General features: G+C 47.4%; 1 pseudogene; it reads right to left on the bottom strand.

The window, feature by feature from the left end:
* The window catches only part of LOC135553227 (rho guanine nucleotide exchange factor TIAM1-like), a 233,585-nt pseudogene that overhangs the window by 38,871 nt on the left and 176,173 nt on the right, over positions 1-18,541 (bottom strand).

The raw sequence follows: 18,541 nt of genomic DNA, 5'->3' as shown, positions 1-18,541 counted from the left end.
AAAGGCACCCTGTTCCCTATTAAGTGCACTATTTTGTGGTTAAAAGTAGTGCGCTGTAGAGGGATTAGGATGCCATTATTTTCCTCCTGTCAGGATTGTCTTGAGTGGTTACTTGAACATTTTCTACAAGGCAGGCACTCAGGCAGAGAGAGCCCTCCTGCACTTCCTAACCTCCTGCCCTTCCTAACCTCCTGCCCTTCCTAACCTCCTGCCCTTCCTAACCTCCTGCCCTTCCTAACCCCTGTTCAAATGTATGACCATATTAGAGACACATATTTCCCTCAGATGACACAGATTCCTAAGGAATTCGAAGTAAAAAAACAAATCCGATTTTGATAAACTCCCATATCTACTGGGTGAAATACCACAGTGTGCCATCACAGCAACAAGATTTGTCACCGGTTGCCACAAGAAAAGGGCAACCAGTGAAGAACAATCACCATTGTAAATACAACCCATATTTATGAGAGAGAGAGAGAGAGAGAGAGACAAAGAGAGAGGAGAGGGAGAGACACCGAGACAGATGAGTGAGAGAGACACAGAGAGGGAGGAGATGGAGAGACAGAGAGAGACAGAGGAGAGAGAGAGAGACAGAGAGGGAGGAGCGGGAGAGAGAGGAGAGAGAGAGACAGAGAGAGAGAGAGGAGAGGGAGACACAGAGGGAGAGAGAGACACAGAGGGAGAGAGAGACAAAGAGAGGAGAGGGAGAGACAGAGAGAGAGGAGAGAGAGAGAGAGGAGAGGGAGAGAAGAGAGAGAGGAGAGGGAGAGAAGAGAGAGAGGAGAGAGAGACACAGAGAGAGAAGAGGGAGAGAGACAGACAGAGACAGATGAGAGGGAGAGAGAGACAGATCAGAGGGAGAGAGACACACAGACAGATGAGAGAGAGACACAGAGAGAGAGGAGAGGGAGAGAGACAGATGAGAGAGAGAGACACAGAGACAGATGAGAGAGAGAGACAGAGACAGATGAGAGGGAGAGAGACACAGAGACAGATGAGAGAGAGAGAGACAGAGACAGATGAGAGGGAGAGAGACACAGAGACAGATGAGAGGGAGAGACAGAGAGAGAGGAGAGGGAGAGACACAGAGAGGGAGAGACAGAGAGAGAGAGAGAGGGAGAGAGAGAAAAAGAGAGGGAGAGAAAGAGAGGGAGGAGACAGAGAGAGAGGAGACAGAGACAGAGAGACAGAGAGAGAGACACAGAGACAGATGAGAGGGAGAGAGAGACACAGAGAGAGAGGAGGGAGAGACACAGCGAGAGAGAGAGAGAGAGAGAGAGAGAGAGAGAGAGAGAGAGAGAGAGAGAGAGAGAGGAGAGAGAGGGAGGAGACAGAGAGAGAGGAGAGAGAGAGGAGAGAGAGAGAGGAGAGAGAGAGAGAGAGAGGGAGAGGGAGGAGACAGAGAGGAGACAGAGAGAGGAGAGAGAGACAGAGAGAGAGAGAAAGAGAGTAAGAAAGGAAACACTGCAGTGAACATGGTAAATAATGGAGGAGGAAGAGAGGAAGGAAGTGTGAACTCCAGCAGGTGTCAGACATTAGTGTCAGGTGGAGATAAAATGAACCTCAGGCCTGAAAGAGCCTAGAGAGCAGACTGCCTGAAACCAGGCCTAGAGAGCAGACTGCCTGAAACCAGGCCTAGAGAGCAGACTGCCTGAAACCTAGAGAGCAGACTGCCTGAAACCTAGAGAGCAGACTGCCTGAAACCTAGAGAGCAGACTGCCTGAAACCTAGAGAGCAGACTGCCTGAAACCTAGAGAGCAGACTGCCTGAAACCTAGAGAGCAGACTGCCTGAAACCTAGAGAGCAGACTGCCTGAACCCAGGCCTAGAGAGCAGACTGCCTGAAACCTAGAGAGCAGACTGCCTGAAACCTAGAGAGCAGACTGCCTGAAACCTAGAGAGCAGACTGCCTGAAACCTAGAGAGCAGACTGCCTGAAACCAGGCCTAGAGAGCAGACTGCCTGAAACCTAGAGAGCAGACTGCCTGAACACAAGAGAGCAGACTGCCTGAAACCTAGAGAGCAGACTGCCTGAAACCTAGAGAGCAGACTGCCTGAAACCTAGAGAGCAGACTGCCTGAAACCTAAAGAGCAGACTGCCTGAAACCTAAAGAGCAGACTGCCTGAAACCTAGAGAGCAGACTGCCTGAAACCTAGAGAGCAGACTGCCTGAAACCTAGAGAGCAGACTGCCTGAAACCTAGAGAGCAGACTGCCTGAAACCTAGAGAGCAGACTGCCTGAAACCTAGAGAGCAGACTGCCTGAAACCAGGCCTAGAGAGCAGACTGCCTGAAACCTAGAGAGCAGACTGACTGAAACCTAGAGAGCAGACTGCCTGAAACCTAGAGAGCAGACTGACTGAAACCTAGAGAGCAGACTGACTGAAACCTAGAGAGCAGACTGACTGAAACCTAGAGAGCAGACTGCCTGAAACCAGGCCTAGAGAGCAGACTGCCTGAAACCAGGCCTAGAGAGCAGACGGCCTGAAACCTAGAGAGCAGACTGCCTGAAACCTAGAGAGCAGACTGCCTTAAACCTAGAGAGCAGACTGCCTGAAACCAGGCTTAGAGAGCAGACTGCCTGAAACCTAGAGAGCAGACTGCCTGAAACCTAGAGAGCAGACTGCCTGAAACCTAGAGAGCAGACTGCCTTAAACCTAGAGAGCAGACTGCCTGAAACCAGGCCTAGAGAGCAGACTGCCTGAAACCTAGAGAGCAGACTGCCTGAAACCTAGAGAGCAGACTGCCTGAAACCTAGAGAGCAGACTGCCTGAAACCAGGCCAATACTACAAAAGGGCGTGTCCCAAGTGGAGCACTGAGAATAAAAGCCCGAAAGCAGGATATTGCTGATACTGAGATATGCTGCATATTGAGATTGATAACAAATCGACACCTCTATCCCAAAAGCAACTCACATCCCCCCCAGAGATGAACCGCGAGGACAGACCACTAGTACAGACCACTAGTACAGACCACTAGTACAGACCACCTCTAGAACAAATGTTCAGGGAACATATCGTCACCTGAAACGTCTGTCTGTTGTATCCCACATCTCAGACTTCGCCCGCTTAAAGAAAAAGGTAAAACACATTTAGAATGACGAGGTAAGAGACTCTCACCTTTCTGCATTGGTCTGCCTCGCTGAAGCTCTCAGAGTCGTCGTCCAGGCTGTCCCCAGAACTCTCCAGCGTCAGACCAACTCCGTCATCCAGAATCTCCTCTGGAGCAGAAAGAACACATCAGACAGACCACGATGAGGTCGCTGTCCAGCTAGCATAATAATAATCACCTGCATCCCAAATAGCACCCTATTCAGTACACTACTTTTGACCCGGGCCACATAAGGTGAAGGCTGTGAAAAGGGAATAGCCATTTGGGATGCAGATCTTACATATCCTGGTTCACGTCAGTCTAGAGGACTACTGTAACTCACCCTGGTTCACAGTATAGAGGACTACTGTAACTCACCCTGGTTCACAGTATAGAGGACTACTGTAACTCACCCTGGTTCACAGTATAGAGGACTACTGTAACTCACCCTGGTTCACGTCAGTATAGAGGACTACTGTAACTCACCCTGGTTCACGTCAGTATAGAGGACTACTGTAACTCACCCTGGTTCACAGTATAGAGGACTACTGTAACTCACCCTGGTTCACAGTATAGAGGACTACTGTAACTCACCCTGGTTCACAGTATAGAGGACTACTGTAACTCACCCTGGTTCACAGTATAGAGGACTACTGTAACTCACCCTGGTTCACAGTATAGAGGACTACTGTAACTCACCCTGGTTCACGTCAGTCTAGAGGACTACTGTAACTCACCCTGGTTCACGTCAGTCTAGAGGACTACTGTAACTCACCCTGGTTCACGTCAGTCTAGAGGACTACTGTAACTCACCCTGGTTCACGTCAGTCTAGAGGACTACTGTAACTCACCCTGGTTCACAGTATAGAGGACTACTGTAACTCAGTCTAGAGGACTACTGTAACTCACCCTGGTTCACAGTATAGAGGACTACTGTAACTCACCCTGGTTCACGTCAGTATAGAGGACTACTGTAACTCACCCTGGTTCACGTCAGTATAGAGGACTACTGTAACTCACCCTGGTTCACGTCAGTATAGAGGACTACTGTAACTCACCCTGGTTCATGTCAGTATAGAGGATTACTGTAACTCACCCTGGTTCACAGTATAGAGGACTACTGTAACTCACCCTGGTTCACGTCAGTATAGAGGACTACTGTAACTCACCCTGGTTCACGTCAGTATAGAGGACTACTGTAACTCACCCTGGTTCACGTCAGTATAGAGGACTACTGTAACTCACCCTGGTTCATGTCAGTATAGAGGACTACTGTAACTCACCCTGGTTCACAGTATAGAGGACTACTGTAACTCACCCTGGTTCACGTCAGTATAGAGGACTACTGTAACTCACTCTGGTTCATGTCAGTATAGAGGACTACTGTAACTCACCCTGGTTTAGAGTATAGAGGACTACTGTAACTCACCCTGGTTCACGTCAGTATAGAGGACTACTGTAACTCACCCTGGTTCACAGTATAGAGGACTATTGTAACTCACCCTGGTTCACGTCAGTATAGAGGACTACTGTAACACACCCTGGTTCACGTCAGTATAGAGGACTACTGTAACTCACCCTGGTTCACGTCAGTATAGAGGACTACTGTAACTCACCCTGGTTCACGTCAGTATAGAGGACTACTGTAACTCACCCTGGTTCACGTCAGTATAGAGGACTACTGTAACTCACCCTGGTTCACTGGTTCAGTATAGAGGACTACTGTAACTCACCCTGGTTCACGTAACTCACCCTGGTTCAGTATAGAGGACTACTGTAACTCACCCTGGTTCAGAGTATAGAGGACTACTGTAACTCACCCTGGTTCATGTCAGTATAGAGGACTACTGTAACTCACCCTGGTTCACAGTATAGAGGACTACTGTAACTCACCCTGGTTCACTGTCAGTATAGAGGACTACTGTAACTCACCCTGGTTCACGTCAGTATAGAGGACTACTGTAACTCACCCTGGTTCACGTCAGTATAGAGGACTACTGTAACTCACCCTGGTTCACAGTATAGAGGACTACTGTAACTCACCCTGGTTCACGTCAGTATAGAGGACTACTGTAACTCACCCTGGTTCAGAGTATAGAGGACTACTGTAACTCACCCTGGTTCACAGTATAGAGGACTACTGTAACTCACCCTGGTTCACGTCAGTATAGAGGACTACTGTAACTCACCCTGGTTCACGTCAGTATAGAGGACTACTGTAACTCACCCTGGTTCACGTCAGTATAGAGGACTACTGTAACTCACCCTGGTTCACGTCAGTATAGAGGACTACTGTAACTCACCCTGGTTCACGTCAGTATAGAGGTCTACTGTAACTCACCCTGGTTCACGTCAGTATAGAGGACTACTGTAACTCACCCTGGTTCAGAGTATAGAGGACTACTGTAACTCACCCTGGTTCATGTCAGTATAGAGGACTACTGTAACTCACCCTGGTTCACAGTATAGAGGACTACTGTAACTCACCCTGGTTCACGTCAGTATAGAGGACTACTGTAACTCACCCTGGTTCACGTCAGTATAGAGGACTACTGTAACTCACCCTGGTTCACGTCAGTATAGAGGACTACTGTAACTCACCCTGGTTCACAGTATAGAGGACTACTGTAACTCACCCTGGTTCACGTCAGTATAGAGGACTACTGTAACTCACCCTGGTTCAGAGTATAGAGGACTACTGTAACTCACCCTGGTTCACAGTATAGAGGACTAGAGGACTACTGTAACTACCCTGGTTAACTAGAGGACTACTGTAACTCACCCTGGTTCACGTCAGTCTAGAGGACTACTGTAACTCACCCTGGTTCACAGTATAGAGGACTACTGTAACTCACCCTGGTTCACGTCAGTATAGAGGACTACTGTAACTCACCCTGGTTCACGTCAGTATAGAGGACTACTGTAACTCACCCTGGTTCACGTCAGTATAGAGGACTACTGTAACTCACCCTGGTTCACGTCAGTATAGAGGACTACTGTAACTCACCCTGGTTCACGTCAGTCTAGAGGACTACTGTAACTCACCCTGGTTCATGTCAGTATAGAGGACTACTGTAACTCACCCTGGTTCACGTCAGTATAGAGGACTACTGTAACTCACCCTGGTTCACAGTATAGAGGACTACTGTAACTCACCCTGGTTCACGTCAGTCTAGAGGACTACTGTAACTCACCCTGGTTCACGTCAGTCTAGAGGACTACTGTAACTCACCCTGGTTCACAGTATAGAGGACTACTGTAACTCACCCTGGTTCACGTCAGTATAGAGGACTACTGTAACTCACCCTGGTTCACGTCAGTATAGAGGACTACTGTAACTCACCCTGGTTCACAGTATAGAGGACTACTGTAACTCACCCTGGTTCACGTTCAGTATAGAGGACTACTGTAACTCACCCCGGTTCACGTCAGTATAGAGGACTACTGTAACTCACCCTGGTTCACGTCAGTATAGAGGACTACTGTAACTCACCCTGGTTCATGTCAGTATAGAGGATTACTGTAACTCACCCTGGTTCACAGTATAGAGGACTACTGTAACTCACCCTGGTTCACGTCAGTATAGAGGACTACTGTAACTCACCCTGGTTCACGTCAGTATAGAGGACTACTGTAACTCACCCTGGTTCACGTCAGTATAGAGGACTACTGTAACTCACCCTGGTTCATGTCAGTATAGAGGATTACTGTAACTCACCCTGGTTCACAGTATAGAGGACTACTGTAACTCACCCTGGTTCACGTCAGTATAGAGGACTACTGTAACTCACTCTGGTTCATGTCAGTATAGAGGACTACTGTAACTCACCCTGGTTTAGAGTATAGAGGACTACTGTAACTCACCCTGGTTCACGTCAGTATAGAGGACTACTGTAACTCACCCTGGTTCACAGTATAGAGGACTATTGTAACTCACCCTGGTTCACGTCAGTATAGAACTACTGTAACACACCCTGGTTGTCAGTATAGAGGACTACTGTAACTCACCCTGGTTTCAGTATAGAGGACTACTGTAACTCACCCATAGAGAAGATGTTGGAAGACTACTGTAACTCACCCTGGTTCATAGAGAAGAGTATGGGACTACTGTAACTCACCCTGGTTCATGTCAGTATAGAGGACTACTGTAACTCACCCTGGTTCACGTCAGTATAGAGGACTACTGTAACTCACCCTGGTTCAGAGTATAGAGGACTACTGTAACTCACCCTGGTTCATGTCAGTATAGAGGACTACTGTAACTCACCCTGGTTCACAGTATAGAGGACTACTGTAACTCACCCTGGTTCACGTCAGTATAGAGGACTACTGTAACTCACCCTGGTTCACGTCAGTATAGAGGACTACTGTAACTCACCCTGGTTCACGTCAGTATAGAGGACTACTGTAACTCACCCTGGTTCACAGTATAGAGGACTACTGTAACTCACCCTGGTTCACGTCAGTATAGAGGACTACTGTAACTCACCCTGGTTCAGAGTATAGAGGACTACTGTAACTCACCCTGGTTCACAGTATAGAGGACTACTGTAACTCACCCTGGTTCACAGTATAGAGGACTACTGCAACTCACAGCTAGCATAATAATAATAGAGAAGATGTCTTTGTGGAGGACTACTGTAACTCACCCTGGTTCATAGAGAAGATGTCTTTGTGGAGGACTACTGTAACTCACCCTGGTTCATAGAGAAGATGTCTTTGTGGAGGACTACTGTAACTCACCCTGGTTCATAGAGAAGATGTCTTTGTGGAGGACTACTGTAACTCACCCTGGTTCATAGAGAAGATGTCTTTGGTTCATAGAGAAGAGGACTACTGTAACTCACCCTGGTTCATAGAGAAGATGTCTGTATGGAAGACTACTGTAACTCACCCTGGTTCATAGAGAAGATGTCTTTGTGGAGGACTACTGTAACTCACCCTGGTTCATAGAGAAGATGTCTTTGTGGAGGACTACTGTAACTCACCCTGGTTCATAGAGAAGATGTCTGTATGGAAGACTACTGTAACTCACCCTGGTTCATAGAGAAGATGTCTTTGTGGAGGACTACTGTAACTCACCCTGGTTCATAGAGAAGATGTCTTTGTGGATGGAAGACTACTGTAACTCACCCTGGTTCATAGAGAAGATGTCTGTATAGAGGACTACTGTAACTCACCCTGGTTCATAGAGAAGATGTCTTTGTGGAGGACTACTGTAACTCACCCTGGTTCATAGAGAAGATGTCTGTATGGAAGACTACTGTAACTCACCCTGGTTCATAGAGAAGATGTCTTTGTGGAGGACTAGTGTAACTCACCCTGGTTCATAGAGAAGATGTCTGTATGGAAGACTACTGTAACTCACCCTGGTTCATAGAGAAGATGTCTGTATGGAGGACTACTGTAACTCACCCTGGTTCATAGAGAAGATGTCTTTGTGGAGGACTCCTGTAACTCACCCTGGTTCATAGAGAAGATGTCTGTGTGGAGGACTTCCTGTGCGTCAGAGCGTCGGGGGGGCAGGTAGCAGAGCTGTCGTCGGTCCGTGGAGGGCAGAGTGTTGACGGTCAGGGACAGAGAGGCCTGGGAAAACGCCCCCTTCATGTCTCCGAACTTCAATCTGCACGAGTCTTTCCCATTCAGCTGCAAGATCTCATCCCCCGCATTCAGACCTGAAGAGCCAAGATGGTATATTAGTGTGTGTGTGTGGAGGTGGGGAAGGGGGTCTCACACGGTCTATACTATACAATATCATATTTATATGGTCTTCACTCTTTCCTGGCACCATGAGGTCGTTAATTCTCTCTCTCCCTCTCTCTCAGCCCCATGAGGGATCCATTTCCCTCTCTATGTGACTGAGAAAGGCCCCTCTAATCTGCAGTACGGATCTCCTATGGTTATATGCTACAGAGATCCTCATCATGTGAGGGAGATGCCTGTATACTCTATAAGTAATGGGCGTACGTTTGGGACAAAGACACTTGTCAGTGTGTCGTCAGATTATTATTCTAATCAGAACTCGAGACTGACCGGAGGACTGTTTTCTCTGGGTCCCCTGCACCTTGAATCGAATGAGCAATTAATATGCATTTAATTTCTAAAAAATAAATTCACAACTCCCATATTGACCTTGTTCACATTAGCACTGGAGAGAACATTCCCCTAACACACACACACAGACAGACACACAGACAGACAGACAGACACACAGACAGACAGACACACACAGACAGACACACACACAGACATACACACAGACAGACACACACGACACACACACAGACAGACACACAGACAGACACACAGACAGACACACAGACAGACACACACACAGACACACAGACAAACACACACACAGACATACACACAGACAGACAGACAGACAGACACACACACAGACACACACACAGACAGACACACACACACAGACAGACACACACACACACAGACAGACACACACACACAGACAGACACACAGACACACACACACACACAGACAGACACACACACAGACACACACAGACACAGACACACAGGCAGACACACACACACAGACACACACACACAGACACACAGACAGACACACATACACACACACAGACAGAGACACACAGACAGACATACACACACACAGACAGACACACAGACAGACACACAGACAGACACACAGACAGACATACACACAGACAGACACACAGACAGACACACAGACACACACACAGACACACACACAGACAGACACACACAGACAGACACACAGACACACACACAGACACACACACAGACAGACACACACACAGACACACACAGACAGACACACAGACAGACACACAGACAGACACACAGACAGACATACACACAGACAGACATACACACACACAGACACACATACACACACACACAGACACACACACAGACAGACACACACACAGACACACACAGACAGACAGACACACAGACAGACACACAGACAGACACACAGACAGACAGACACACACACACAGACACACAGACAGACAGACAGACACACATACACACACACAGACAGACACACACAGACACACACAGACAGACAGACACACACACACAGACACACAGACAGACAGACACACAGACACACAGACAGACACACACACAGACAGACACACACAGACATACACACACACAGACAGACAGACACACAGACAGACACACACACACAGACACACAGACAGACAGACACACAGACACACAGACAGACAGACACACAGACAGACACACAGACAGACAGTTTTATAAATGGCTCATCAGCTGTAGTAATTATTTAATCGTTGATTGTACAGCCACCCTCTTTTTGTGGCTTGTATTGAGATGGCTGATGATGAAACCAATCATATGTTATCTCCACTCGACCTGCCCTCTCTGTCTGGTTCTGGTCCATCTCCCCTCGACCTGCCCTCTCTGTCTGGTTCTGGTCCATCTTCCCTCGACCTGCCCTCTCTGTCTGGTTCTGGTCCATCTTCCCTCGACCTGCCCTCTCTGTCTGGTTCTGGTCCATATTCCCTCGACCTGCCCTCTCTGTCTCGTTCTGGTCCATCTTCCCTCGACCTGCCCTCTCTGTCTGGTTCTGGTCCATCTTCCCTCGACCTGCCCTCTCTGTCTGGTTCTGGTCCATCTTCCCACTACCTGCCCTCTCTGTCTGGTTCTGGTCCATCTCCCCTCGACCTGCCCTCTCTGTCTGGTTCTGGTCCATCTTCCCTCGACCTGTCCTCTCTGTCTGGTTCTGGTCCATCTTCCCTCGACCTGCCCTTTCTGTCTGGTTCTGGTCCATCTTCCCTCGACCTGCCCTCTCTGTCTGGTTCTGGTCCATCTCTAATCATATGGTATCTTCCCACTATAGATCGTGTGTGGTAAGGAACCTTTTGCGAAGGCTAATCCTCCCGCCTTCACATCGGTAATGTAGAGCTGCTGCACTGAATCCTCCTCCACCACTGAGATGGAAAACCCTGGAGGAGAGGAGAGACGGAGGAGGGAAAGATAGAGGGAGAGGACAGGGGGCAGAGAGGAGAGACGGAGGAGAGGAGAGACAGAGGAGAGACGGAGGGAGAGGAGAGACGGAGGGAGAGGACAGGGGGCAGAGAGGCGAGACGGAGGGAGAGGAGAGACAGAGGGAGAGGAAGCAGAGGAGAGGGGGCGGGAGAGGAGAGACGCGGGAGAGGAGAGACGGAGGAGGGAAAGATGGATGGAGGGAAAGATGGATGGAGAGGACAGGGGGCGGAGAGGAGAGACGGAGGAGAGGAGAGACGGAGGGTGTGGAGAGGGGGAGGAGAGAGGAGAGACGGAGGGAGGGGAGAGACGGAGGGGGAGGAGAGGAGAGACAGAGGGGGAGGAGAGGAGAGACGGAGGGAGAGGAGAGACGGAGGGAGAGGAGAGATGGAGGGAGAGATGAGAGGAGAGATGGAGGGAGAGGAGAGACAGAGGAGAGACGGAGGGAGAGGAGAGACGGAGGGAGAGGAGGGAGACGAGAGAGGAGAGACGGAGGGAGAGGAGAGGAGAGACGGAGGGAGAGGAGAGACGGAGGAGAGGAGAGACGGAGGGAGAGGAGAGACGGAGGAGAGGAGAGAGGAGAGACGGAGGGAGAGACGGAGGAGAGACGTAGGGAGAGGAGAGACGGAGGGAGAGGAGAGACGGAGGGAGAGGAGAGAAGGAGGGAGAGTAGAGACGGAGGGAGAGGAGAGAGGTGAGGGGGCGGAGAGGAGAGAGGTGAGGGGGCGGAGAGGAGAGAGGAGAGACGGAGGAGAGGAGAGACGGAGGGAGGGGAGAGACAGAGGAGAGGAGAGACGGAGGGAGGGGAGAGACGGAGGAGAGAGAGGAGTGATGGAGGAGGAAGAGGAGAAACAGAGGGGGAGGAGAGACAGAGGAGGGGGATGAGAGGAGACGGAGGGAGAGGAGAGAGGAGAGACGGAGGGAGAGGAGAGAGGAGAGGGGGCGGAGAGGAGAGACGGAGGAGGGGGATGAGTGGAGAGATGGAGAAGGGGGATGAGAAGAGAGAGAGGAGGGAGAGGGGGATGAGAGGAGAGATGGAGGAGGGGGATGAGAAGAGAGAGAGAGGAGGGAGAGGGGGATGAGAGGAGAGAGAATCAATTCATTACTCAACACACATCACCAAATCACCGACAGGATCAGTCAAAAAAATACAAGTAATCTGAGACGTGACGAGAATAACAGAATACATGACAACACACCTGCTAGTGAAAATATTCTCTCACTGGTGGAAGTTTAGACACTGTACACTACATCTCACTGGTGTAAGTGTAGACACTGTACACTACATCTCACTGGTGTAAGTGTAGACACTGTACACTACATCTCACTGGTGGAAGTGTAGACACTGTACACTACATCTCACTGGTGGAAGTTTAGACACTGTACACTACATCTCACTGGTGGAAGTGTAGACACTGTACACTACAACATGATTGTAATTGAAAGGGAAGTCGCTGCACAAGTGCATTCTTAGCATGTTAAATGATCTGTGAATGTGGACATGTATGAAATACCCCAATGCCACCTATTCCAATGTACACTACTTTTAACCACCCTAAGCACTTTTAACAGGTGAAGTGCATATATAATATTTAACCAGGGCCCAAAGTCAAAAGTAGAGCACTATATAAATAACAGGAATCCATTTGGGATGAACACACTGGCATTGCAATTATAATAGATGATGAAACTGTGAGAATGAGATTCATAGGATCCAGGACTTATCCTTACCGTAGCCAATCATGCAGGACTCATCCTTACCGTAGCCAATCATACAGGACTCATCCTTACCGTCGCCAATCATACAGGACTCGTCCTTAACGTAACCAATCATACAGGACTCATCCTTACCGTCGCCAATCATACAGGACTCATCCTTACCGTAGCCAATCATACAGGACTCATCCTTACCGTAGCCAATCATACAGGACGCATCCTTACCGTAGCCAATCATACAGGACTCATCCTAACCGTCGCCAATCAAACAGGACTCATCCTTACCGTAGCCAATCATGCAGGACTCATCCTTACCGTAACCAATCATACAGGACTCATCCTTACCGTAACCAATCATACAGGACTCATCCTAACCGTCGCCAATCATGCAGGACTCATCCTTACCGTAACCAATCATACAGGACTCATCCTTACCGTAACCAATCATACAGGACTCATCCTTACCGTCGCCAATCATACAGGACTCATCCTTACCGTAGCCAATCATACAGGACTCATCCTTACCGTAGCCAATCATACAGGACTCATCCTTACCGTAACCAATCATACAGGACTCATCCTTACCGTAGCCAATCATGCAGGACTCATCCTTACCGTAACCAATCATACAGGACTCATCCTTACCGTAACCAATCATACAGGACTCATCCTTACCGTAACCAATCATACAGGACTCATCCTTACCGTCGCCAATCATACAGGACTCATCCTTACCGTAACCAATCATACAGGACTCATCCCTTTTTTTCTAGGATCAGCTTTAATATTTTGCAGATAGACTGTTGATTCCATCGATGTAATTGTCTGCATCATTTCCAATACTCCATACATTTTTGGAGTAAATACACTGCTCAAAAAAATAAAGGGAACACTTAAACAACACAATGTAACTCCAAGTCAATCACACTTCTGTGAAATCAAACTGTCCCTTTAGGAAGCAACTCTGATTGACAATAAATTTCACATGTTGTTGTGCAAATGGAATAGACAACAGGTGGAAATTATAGGCAATTAGCGAGACACCCACAATAAAGGAGTGGTTCTGCAGGTGGGGACCACAGACCACTTCTCGGTTCCTATGCTTCCTGGCTGATGTTTTGGTCACTTTTGAATGCTGGCGGTGCTTTCACTCTAGTGGTAGCATGAGACGGAGTCTACAACCCACACAAGTGGCTCAGGTAGTGCAGCTCATCCAGGATGACACATCAATGCGAGCTGTGGCAAGAAGGTATGCTGTGTCTGTCAGCGTAGTGTCCAGAGCATGGAGGCGATAACCAGGAGACAGGCCAGTACATCAGGAGACGTGGAGGAGGCCGTAGGAGGGCAACAACCCAGCAGCAAGACCGCTACCTCCGCCTTTGTGCAAGGAGGAGCAGGATGAGCACTGCCAGAGCCCTGCAAAATGACCTCCAGCAGGCCACAAATGTGCATGTGTCTGCTCAAACGGTCAGAAACAGACTCCATGAGGGTGGTATGAGGGCCCGACCTCCACAGGTGGGGGTTGTGCTTACAGCCCAACACCGTGCAGGACGTTTTTTGTTTGCCAGAGAACACCAAGATTGGCAAATTCGCCACCGGCGCCCTGTGCTCTTCACAGATGAAAGCAGGTTCACACTGAGCACGTGACAGACGTGACAGAGTCTGGAGACGCAGTGGAGAACGTTCTGCTGCCTGCAACATCCTCCAGCATGACCGGTTTGGCGGTGGGTCAGTCATGGTGTGGGGAGGCATTACCGAGATGAGATCCTCAGACCCCTTGTGAGACCATATGCTGGTGCGGTTGGCCCTGGGTTCCTCCTAATGCAAGACAATGCTTGACCTCATGTGGCTGGAGTGTGTCAGCAGTTCCTGCAAGAGGAAGGCATTGATGCTATGGACTGGCCTACCCATTCCCCAGACCTGAATCCATTTGAGCACATTTGGGACATCATGTCTCGCTCCATCCACCAACGCTACGTTGCACCACAGATTGTCCAGGAGTTAGCGGATGCTTTAATTACTTGAGTGTGACTCCAAATCCAGACCTCCATGGGTTGATAAATTTGATTTCCATTGATAATTTTTGTGTGATTTTGTTGTCAGCACATTCAACTATGTAAAGAAAAAAGTATTTAATAAGAATATTTCATTCATTCAGATCTAGGATGTGTTATTTTAGTGTTCCCTTTATTTTTTGAGCAGTTTATATAGACTTCTACTTCCAGCTTCTACAGTTGAAGTCGGAAGTTTATATACACTGTGTATACACACACACACACGTATAGTCAGAAGTTTATATACACTTAGGTTGAAGTCATGAAAACTATTTTTCAACCACTCCACACAAATTTCTTGTGAACAAACTATAGCTTTGGCATGTCGGTTAGGACATCTTCTTTGTGCATGACACAAGTAATTTGTTTACAATAATTGTTTACAGACAGATTATTTCACTTATAAATTCACTGTATCACAATTCAAATGGGTCAGAAGTTTACAGTTGACTGGGCCTTTAAACAGCTTGGACAATTACAGAAAATGATGCCATGGCTTTAGAAGCTTCTGATTGGCTGATTGACATCATTTGAGTCAATTGGAGGTGTACCTGTGGATGTATGTCAAGGTCTACCTTCAAACTCAGTGCCTCTTTGCTTGACATCATGGGAAAATAAAAATAAAATCAGCCAAGACCTTGTAGACCTCCACATGTCTGGTTCATCATTGGGAGCAATTTCCAAACACCTGAAGGTACCACGTTCATCTGTACAAACAATAGCAAGCAAGTATAAACACCATGGGACCGCGCAGCCATCATACCGCTCAGGAAGGAGACACATTCTGTGTCCTAGAGATGAACGTACTTTGGTGCGACAAATCAATCCCAGAACAACAGCAAAAGACCTTGTGAAAATGCTGGAGGAAACAGGTACAAAAGTATCCATATCCACAGTAAAACGAGTCCTATATCCTGTATCGACATAACCTGAAAGGCCGCTCAGCAAGGAAGAAGCCACTGCTCCAAAACCGCCATAAAGAAGAAAGACTGAGGTTTGCAACTGCACATGGGGACAAAGATCGTACTTTTTGGAGAAATGTCCTCTGGTCTGATGAAACCAAAATAGAACTATTTGGCCATAATGGCCATCTTTGGAGGAAAAGGGGGAGGCTTGCAAGCCGAAGAACACCATCCCAACCGTGAAGCACGGGGGTGGCAGCATCATGTTGAGGGGGTGCTTTGCTGCAGAAGGTACTGGAGCACTTCACCAAATAGATCACCAAATAGATGGCAGGAAAGAAAAGTATGTGGATATACTGAAGAAACATCAAGACATCAGTCAGGAAGTTAAAGCTTGGTCACAAATGGGTCTTCCAAATGGACAATGAACCCAAACATACTTCAAAAGTTGTGGCAAAATGGCTTAAGGACAACAAAGTCAAAGTATTGGAGTGGCCATCACAAAGACCTGACCTCAATCACATAGAACATTTGTGGGCAGAACTGAAACAGTTTGAGAAACCGACGCCTCACAAGTCCTCAACTGGCATCTTCATTAAATAGTACCTACAAAACACCCGTCTCAACGTCAACAGTGAAGAGGCGACTCCGGGATGCTGGTCTTCTAGGCAGAGTTGCAAAGAAAAAGCCATATCTCAGACTGGCCTATAAAAATAAAAGATTAAGATGGGCAAACTGTTTATTAATTTCATCACTCCTTTTGAATTTCTTTGCCCATGGGAGAAATATATTTGCCCCCAGTCCTTTTTCCAAAAAACGTCATCTAAAATTGTTGACTGAGTTTCCTGTAACAATAGATATTATATTCCTTCTCTTTTAGCCAGGTAAATACTGATCGTCTTTTCTTATTATCTGCTAAGCCATTACAATTGTAACTGGCTATACTTATTTCACCAATTACCATAATGAGACAAGTTACAATTCTATTCATCATAATATATGTTTGTAAAATTACCATTAAAAAGTAACATGATGATTGAGTGTCTATATGCAATGGGGCAAAAATGGAAAATAAGTATTTGGTCAATAACCAAAGTTTATCTCAATACTTTGTTATATACCCTTTGTTGGCAATGACAGAGGTCAAACGTTTTCTGTAAGTCTTCACAAGGTTTTCACACATTGTTGCTGGTATTTTGGCCCATTCCTCCATGCAGATCTCCTCCAGAGCAGCGATGTTTGGGGCTGTTGCTGGGCAACACGGACTTTCAACTCCCTCCAAAGATTTTCTATGGGGTTGAGATCTGGAGACTGGTTAGACCACTCCAGGACCTTGAAATGCTTCTTACGAAGCCACTCCTTCGTTGCCCGGGCAGTGTGTTTGGGATCATTGTCATGCTGAAAGACCCAGCAACGTTTCTTGTTCAATGCTGGAAGGAGGTTTTCACTCAAAATCTCACGATACATGGCCCCATTAATTCTTTCCTTTACACGGATCAGTCGTCCTGGTCCCTTTACAGAAAAACAGCCCCAAAGCATGATGTTTCCACCCTCATGCTTCACCGTAGATATGGTGTTCTTTGGATGCAACTCAGCATTCTTTGTCCTCCAAACACGACAAGTTGAGTTTTTACCAAAAAGTTATATTTTGGTTTCATCTGACCATATGACATTCTCCCAATCTTCTTCTGGATCATCCAAATGCTCTCTAGCAAACTTCAGACAGGCCTGGACATGTACTGGATTAAGCAGGGGGACACGTCTGGCACTGCAGGATTTGAGTCCCTGGCGGCGTAGTGTGTTACTGATGGTAGGCTTAGTTACTTTGGTCCCAGCTCTCTGCAGGTCATTCACTAGGTCCCCCCGTGTGGTTCTGGGATTTTTGCTAATTTCCTAATAATTGCTCCCACAGTTGATTTCTTCAAACCAAGCAGCTTACCTATTGCAGATTCAGTCTTCCCAACCTGGTGCAAGTCTACAATTTTGTTTCTGGTGTCCTTTGACAGCTCTTTGGTCTTGGCCATAGTGGAGTTTGGAGTGTGACTGTTTGAGGTTGTGGACAGGTGTCTTTTATACTGATAACAAGTTCAATCAGGTGCCATTAATACAGGTAACGAGTGGAGGACAGAGGAGCCTCTGAAAGAAGAAGTTACATGTCTGTGAGAGCCAGAGATCTTGCTTGTTTGTAGGTGACCAAATACTTATTTTCCACCATAATTTGCAAATAAATTAATTTAAAATCCTACAATGTGATTTTCTGGATTTTTTTTCTTCTCATTTTGTCTGTCATAGTTGAAGTGTACCTATGATGAAAATTACAGGCCTCTCTCATCTTTTCAAGCGGGAGAACTTGCACAATTGGTGGCTGACTAAATACTTTTTTGCCCCACTGTAACTGTACCATGATATTTGCATTGCTGCTAAGTAAACCTCCTATTGGTCCTCACTATTCCACCCACTAAAACCCTTCCTCATCCAGAGTTGTGTAGTCATGCCAATGACTGGCAGACGACTCCCGACCTCCCCCCGATCCCATGGCCCCGGAGAGACCGGGACCGATCCTTTGAAAACAGCACAGTGCCACCCACAGAACAGAAGCAGATCAACCGCCAAATGTATTTCGCCGTCACCTCGATTAGTATTATATTTTGCTATTAACAATTTTTAATTCCTATTCGTCTTATCTTAATTTCCATAATTAGCTATTCATATTTGCAGTAATCCAGGCAGTTTATGCAAAGGATTTTTACATC

This window comes from Oncorhynchus masou, chromosome 13 (genome assembly GCF_036934945.1).
Source record: "Oncorhynchus masou masou isolate Uvic2021 chromosome 13, UVic_Omas_1.1, whole genome shotgun sequence".
NCBI classification, from domain to species: Eukaryota; Metazoa; Chordata; class Actinopteri; order Salmoniformes; family Salmonidae; genus Oncorhynchus; species Oncorhynchus masou.
This window is presented reverse-complemented; position numbering and strand designations above follow the sequence as displayed.